Source organism: Silene latifolia, chromosome 11 (assembly GCF_048544455.1).
Source record: "Silene latifolia isolate original U9 population chromosome 11, ASM4854445v1, whole genome shotgun sequence".
In the NCBI taxonomy this organism is placed as follows: Eukaryota; Viridiplantae; Streptophyta; class Magnoliopsida; order Caryophyllales; family Caryophyllaceae; genus Silene; species Silene latifolia.
In genome coordinates this window covers 148,860,070-148,867,630 of record NC_133536.1, presented here as the reverse complement: position 1 = coordinate 148,867,630, position 7,561 = coordinate 148,860,070, and the positions used below count along the sequence as shown (strand labels likewise).

The 7,561-nt window shown below is 37.4% G+C and overlaps 1 non-coding gene across 1 annotated transcript; it reads left to right on the top strand.

Moving 5' to 3' along the window:
- Positions 1 to 2,127: 2,127 nt before the first annotated feature.
- Positions 2,128 to 2,234, top strand: LOC141616528 (small nucleolar RNA R71). The gene has a single exon (XR_012530872.1). It is a non-coding gene; the product is annotated as a small nucleolar RNA R71 (small nucleolar RNA).
- The last annotated feature ends 5,327 nt before the right edge of the window (positions 2,235 to 7,561 follow it).

The following is a 7,561-nucleotide window of genomic DNA, read 5'->3' as shown; positions in this document are numbered from 1 at the left end:
TCTCATCCTTAGTGAGATGTCATGGGGGCATGTTCAAGGTGTTGTTGATGTTACCCAACACCTTGAAGAAGTAGTCGAAAGCTTGTTCATTGTCATGATAAAGATCCTCAATAGATCTTTGCACTTGTTGTCCTTCATGATGGTCTTGATCGATAGCGTTGCCAATATAGGGATTGAAAATTCCTTCAAACTCATCATCTCAAAGACCGCAAACTTCGTCTACTTGATCATTAAAAATCTCTTGAGTTGATAGAGACAACTCTCCTCCTTTCTTGATTTGGCCAATGAGGCCATCCTCTTTACTTGTCATGGGTGAGCTTTTCAAGCTCTCTTTGTTGCTATTCTCTTGCTCTTTTGATGGAGCATCATCAACTTTCTTTTTCCATTGGAATTCCGACTTCTTCTTATCATCCTTCCGGCTATAGTGATCAACCATAAAGCATGGTTCATGCAAATGGGGAGCTCTCATGGTCTTATCAAGGTTGAAAGTTATGCTCTCGTCTCCCACTTCTAGAGTAAGCTCTCCGTGCTTCACATCTATTACCGCACCTGCGGTGTGCAAGAAAGGTCTACCTAGAATGATTGGAATATTAGAGTCTTATTCCATGTCAAAAATGACAAAGTCCACCGGGATGAAAAACTTCCAACCTCTTACGGGAACATCTTCCCATATCCCTAATGGTGTCTTCGTCGATCTATCGGCCATTTGGAGCGTGATGTTGGTACATTTAAGCTCTCCCATCCCTAACCTTTTACTCACCGAATACGGCATAACACTCACACTAGCCCCTAAATCACATAAGGCCTTGTTAATCGTGGTGTCGCCAATGGTACACGGTATTGAGAAGCTTCCCGGATCTTTAAGTTTTGGAGGTGAACTCCCTTGAAGGATTGCACTACTCACCTTAGTGAAGGCGATAGTTTTAAGCTTCCAGATTGACTTCTTTTTCGTAAGGATGTCCTTCATGTACTTTGCATAGGCCGGCACGTGATTGATTAATTCCGTAAAAGGAATCGAGACTTCCAAATTCTTCACAATTTCCATAAATTTTCCAAGTTGGTCATCAAATTTGGGCTTAGCTTGACGACTTGGAAAAGGAAGTCTAATCACAATGGGTTCCTTCTCCTTGGCCTTGTCTTCACTTTTCTTCGAAACTTCTTCTTTTGTTGGTTCTCCTTCCTTGGAGTTTTTCACAACTTCTTCTTTGTCACTAGCTTCCACAACTTCATCCTCAACTTGCTTCTTTGGTCCTTCATATCTCATACCACTCCTCAAGTGGATGGCACTAACTGTTTCATGTCTTGAGGGATTACTTTGAGGTGGTAATTGCCCCTTTTGCCTTTGAGAACTTGAAGATGCTAGTTGAGTCAATTGGGTTTCCAACATTTTTGTGTGGGCTAGGATGTTGTTGATGGTGATTTCCTTTTCTTGACTATCCTTTTGCATTTGAGTGAAAAACTCTTGTTGAATCTTTTGCATTTGGAGGACTGCTTTTTGAACATCAAAACCTTGGTCATTTTGTTGATTGTATGGAGTTTGGCTTTGATAACCTTGGTTTTGGTTGTAAAAGGGTCTTTGATTTTGGTTTCTCATGGGAGGTGGGGTGTATGTTGGTTGAGGGGTTTGAACATTTTGGCTTTTGTATGAGAGATTTGGGTGGAATTTGGTGTTTTCATTGTAATAATTGGAATAAGGGGTACCACTCTCATATGCTTGAAAAGCATTCACTTGTCCATTTGTTCCCCTACATTCACTTTGGTCATGTCCCAAAGTTCCACCATTCTCACATATCCCACTTGGGATTGATGAAGATGCCGTCATGGCATTAACATGATGCTTTGGTGATTTTGAGGCTTCTTCAAGTCTAGCCATAGCTTTTTCGAACTTCAAGTTGATGGTATCAATGTGAGCACTAAGTTGAGCACCCAATTGAGTAATAGAGTCCACTTCATGCTTTCTTCCTCTAGTAGCCATATTGTAAATTATGGACCGCCATTTCCTCAATCTTGTTCCAAGTTTGATTATCATCAACTTCTGTGAACATATCATTTGATCCCATGTTGAGAATGTTTCTTGAGTCTTCATAAAGACCATTCCAAAATTGTTGTACCAAGAACCACTCGCTAAGTCCATGATGAGGACATGAACGACAAATTCCCTTGAACCGCTCCCAAGCTTCATACAAAGATTCTTCATCTCTTTACTTAAAACCCGTAATTTGAGCTCTTAGCATGTTAGTCTTTTCCGGTGGGTAGAACTTTTTGTAGAAAGCTAGAGCCAATTTCTTCCAAGAGTCAATTCCGAGAGTAGCCTTATCAAGGCCTTTCAACCATTGTTTTGCGGTGCCGATTAGAGAAAAGGGAAATAAGACCCATCGAATTTGGTCTTGAGTTACACCGGTTTGTGAAATCGCATCACAATAGTCACAAAAAGTCTCCTTGTGAGAATGAGGGTCTTCACTAGGCATCCCCCCAAATTGGCTTCTTTCGACAAATTGGATAAATGCGTATTTAGCAATAAAATTTCCGGTTAAGTGTTGTGGTGTGGGAGTACCATTGGGTAGGTTCTCCTCGGTTGGTACGGAATGTGATGAAAATTTAAGCATTGTGGGTTGATTTTGTGTTGGATTTTGTGTTGGGTTCTCCCCACCTTCTCTTGCAAAAGGGTTGACGAACTCAATAGTATTTGGTTGAATATCTACAACCTCACCAATACCTCTCAAAGTACCTCTAGCCAGTCTTCTAATGTTTGTCAAAGTTCTTTCAATTTCGTGATCAATGGGTAACAAGTTACTTTGTGATCTTCTAGACATGCAAAATATCAAACAACTCGAAAATAATTAGAACAAACCTTGAGGAGTTTTACTTCCCCAAGGCAAAGAAAGACACAACTAATAACAATCTAAGAAAATCTAAATCAAGTTAACACCGTCCCCGGCAACGGCGCCATTTTTGGTCGGACTCACTTGGAGCTTAATTTCGGTTACTTGTCGTTAGGAGCACCTAGACCAAAACAATATTTATATCTCCACCAACAACTCTACTATTAGTAAAGAGGTAAGTAAAGGTCGGATCCCAAGGGACGGGTATTGAAGTAAGATTTTCAATTTTAAGTAGCGGTGTCTAGGGGTGTCACAATTTGGGGTGTGAAGTAGAAGATCACTAAACTAAATAGCAATAAAAGTAAACAAGCAAGATGATTAAAAAGGGATGTAAACAATTGATAAAAGGCACTAGGGTGTCATGGGGTCATAGGGGATTCATGGGAATTGATCATACAAACATATTCTCAAATTATAAGCAAGCAATTATTGTTGTGATGGATCGAGTTGGTTTATATCTTACAATCCTAGGAAGGTTTGGGTCCCGGAGCCGAATTGATTAGATTATACAACACCTACAAGTCGACTTAATCCTCCCTACTCAACTATATGCATGGTCTAATGAGACTCGAGTTGGTTTATGTCTTACAAGTCTCATTGAAAAGGTAAGTGATGGGTAAAAAATGCAAGGATTCATAGGCTCGCATTTCATCAAACATAACATGTGCATAAGTTGAGATCACAATAAGCAAGCAAACAAGCAAATAAATTATGAAAACATATTAAATTAAGCATGAATCATCCCCCATGTTGGTTTCCCCTAATTACCCATTAACCCTAGTTAAAGAAACTACTAACTCATCATCATGGTAAACATGCTAGCAAGGTTGTCAATCATACCAACAAAGCAAAACATGATGAATAAATGAAGAAGATTAACAATAATTAAAAAGGGAAAGAGAATTATACCTACTAATGATTCCAATAATAAAGCAAAGAATAATAGAAGTACTTGATGAATGATTGGAAGGTTGTCAATCTCCCAATAATAACCCAAATAATCTTCAATTACCCAAAATAAAAGATGAACAAAAGAGAGATTAAGGAAATGAGATTTGTATTAAGACTTGATTAAAAGTTGATTACAAGATTAAGAAGAGATTAGAATGATATAAACTACACTAGAGATTAATAAGATGAACATCATTATCTAATTAGACTAATGGAGTATTTATAGTGGGGATTAGGTACACAAATTAGGGTTTACTAAGGGCTTAAATGACGATTAAGTCCTTGAGGAATCGCTCCTCTCAAAAGAGATGCCGGTCTCCTTTTTGCCGGTCTTTCCGAAATATGCGCATCCTTCATAGAACAAGAAGAAAACGAAAGTTGCTGTAACACAATCCGAGAGGTCCAAGGCAGCGGGACGAGTGGATTGCCTGGCTGCTGGACGAGCGGATTCCTTGGCCGGACGCTCGGATTCTGGCCGTCTTGGACGAGCGTCCTGAGGGTCAAGCCGCTCGGATTCTGGACCAGTTTTCTTCTTTTCTTCCTCCTCCTTCCAACAATCCTCGGGGATCTTGTCGGAGATGCAAGGATATTTCCTCATCATTTCCCATCTACTATAATATGTACAAAGGCCTTCTAGTTTTGTCTTCTGTTTGATTATTGGTCATTGAATTCGATCAATTTAGCTCTATTTTGCCATGAAAATGCAAGGTTTGCACTCCTTTCCTACCAAGGGAACAAAACCTCAAAGAATATGCAAAACAAAGGACTAAAGATAATAAATTACCTAAATATGCACTAAAAAGCATGGGAACAAGGCTAATTCGGGGACTAAATACGCTCAAATAATGGTCACATCAGCGGGCTAGGAAAATTAATGCCATGCCTATTTATGTTTCCACCGCTATGGATACTACCTATATATTGGAGTCCCTCTTCTTTTGGAATTTATACTGTTAAGAGCGGTTATGCTATTGGTCTTTGTTCCCGTCTCTCCAGGTTTAGCACTACTAAATATAAGACTCGCATCAACAACACCATTAAATTTTTTTGCAAACGGAATCTATGGCGTCTCTTAGGACCTCAAGTCTGGAAGATTCTTGTATAGTGAATTTTAACTAACACTCTCTCCGTGGGTTACGAGTCTAAACAGAGAAATATCATTATGGATTATGTCTGCCCTCTTTGTCGCAGTCCAAGTTCTATTGAATAGCCTGAGCATTTGTTCAGAGATTGTGCCTTGGTTAAACGATTATGAGCCTCTCCTCTTTGGGCATTTCTATGGATTTTGTTGATAATGTTAGCCTGAGAGACTGGATTATTAACTGGATCTCTTTCTTTTACTCCAAAAATGCCCCCTGTGATCCTATCATACTATTTTTATATGTTTTATAGAGTATCTGGTGTATTAGGAATAATATCATCTTTTTAGGATTTGTATTCTCAGTGGAGAATTTCTACAATGTTCAAAACAATGCTGCCAGCACGGCCATCGAGGCTTTGGCTCTCTTTGAATCTAAGATTGACGGTCATGTGCTTGTTTTTTGTGATCCTCAATGTATCGTTAGACACAATATTAAGAATCACATGCCTTTCTTAATGACTGGTGAAGGTGGTAAGTGTAGGGATTACCGGGCAAATGTTGATGCTAGCTGCTTGCATTCTCTTCATGCTTCTATAGGTTGGGTGGTTTACGATCGCGATGGTCATAGAACCAACACTTTTGCTAAAAGTTTTGAAGCCGAGTTAGCTTTACAAGCGGAGGATTTTGGCATTAGGGATCTACTTTCGTGGGCTAAAAGCCGTAATATCTTCCATTTCGATGTCTCTTCTGACTACCTTCAACTTCTCTTCCAGTTAGCTGAGGTGGAGAAGTCGCATCACATGATTAAGGGACTTTTCGAGGATATTATGAGTTTTTTTCTCTTATTTTCATTGTTTTTGTTTTTGTTTTATACCACGTCGTCTTAATAAAGTACCCCATAATCTAACTAGGGTTGATTGGGTTTGTAATTCATTAGTTTTTTACCGCTGCAAAAAACTGTCTTATTAATCAAACTTCTTTTCATTATACTAAAACAAATTGGAACACTTCAAACTAGAAGAGTATTTTACTTTGAAGATGTGTCAACTGTCATCACTGAAAGATCATAGATTCTAATTAGACACTCTAATTAAATGTCAAATTATCTCATAATTTGTGTTTAGGTGATCTATGTAACATGCATGCAATACTAAAGCATTTTAATAAAAACATGGAGGAAATCGAATTTCCTTACATTGAGTTGATGGTAATAAAATGGGCACAATCTAGATCACCTACCTAGATTGTTCTTGTGCTTATGAAATATGGAAGATCCTCCTTTACCAAATCTTCAAAGAGAAGATCTCCTTATAGTAGTACCCAAGAACAAACACCCAAATTTCTAACAAATACTAACTAGATATTTGTTAAAATCTACCCTTGATAATATATAAAATATTACTAACACACTTAGTAAATATTTAGATTACTAACAAATTTTAGTAATTGATTTTTATTATTTTAGAGAGATAAAATCATTTTCTTTTTCACATGCAAATTGTTCAAGTAAGTAAAAATGAACAATATGGGTGTGTTGAAGAGGGGGAGGCCGGGTAGAGTGTATAAGGAGGAGAGGAGTGCTTTTTGCAATTTCTATGTCCAATGTAATATGTTCATAGAATAGAACAAAGTTGATGGGAAGAACAAAAAACATGAGTGTAATGATTATGTTTATAACCATCCAATTACACTCTATTTACACAGTCCAATGTCCCATTTACGGGTCCATTTTGGTTCTTATATTTGTCGCACAAATACGTGTAATTTTATTTTAAACATCATTTTATGTTTAAATGCTTCCCGATTAAATTTGTCCAAAACACTCCGTAAATATACGTGTACAGGTACACATATTATTTACGTACTAATATTAATCACATTAATCAATCAGTACAATTTTAGTGAATTAACAATTAATTAACTAAAACCCGTCTCATAAAATTTATTATTCAATTATCGCATAATTAAATAATAACTGTCGCGCCTCGAGTTCGTAACTCGAAATCTCTCTAAAAGGATCGACTAACTTTTTAGTCAATAAATCAAGGGACTAAATAAATTGTTTCTCATATAATTAACTAGATTTTGTGCCCGTACGTTGTACGGGTTATAATATTGATTCGTCTCTAATTGTATCTTTGCAAATGAGAAGCTATGTTTACTTTCTTAATATTAGTTTTCTCGCGAGAATATGAGTATATACAAATAAATTAACATTTTTTTTTTATGATTTGTGTATATAAAAGTTATAATCGCCATGCACGAGTAACTAAATAGTGTTTTGTTTGTAAGCGAGCTTGTACAAATGTAGTTTTTTTTTGCATCTGGAAAATGTAAGTTTTTCTTCGTAGAATAAATAATTAATGAGTTTAACATGTATGAACCGTGAGTTTGTACAAATGTAGTTTTTTTTGCATTTGGAAAATGTATGTTTTTCGACCCGTGACCCGTATGAGCTCACCCATATTTAGTCTGACCCGTATTCGAGTTTAACATGTATGAACCGCCTCACCAGCCGACCCATCCAGCCCGTTTGAGTGGTCTAGCAAACCTTGCATCAAAGTCATGTGTAATTATCTAAATTTTGTAGTGGGACCCGTATTCGAGTTTAACATATATGAACCACCTCAACCGACCCATCCAACTC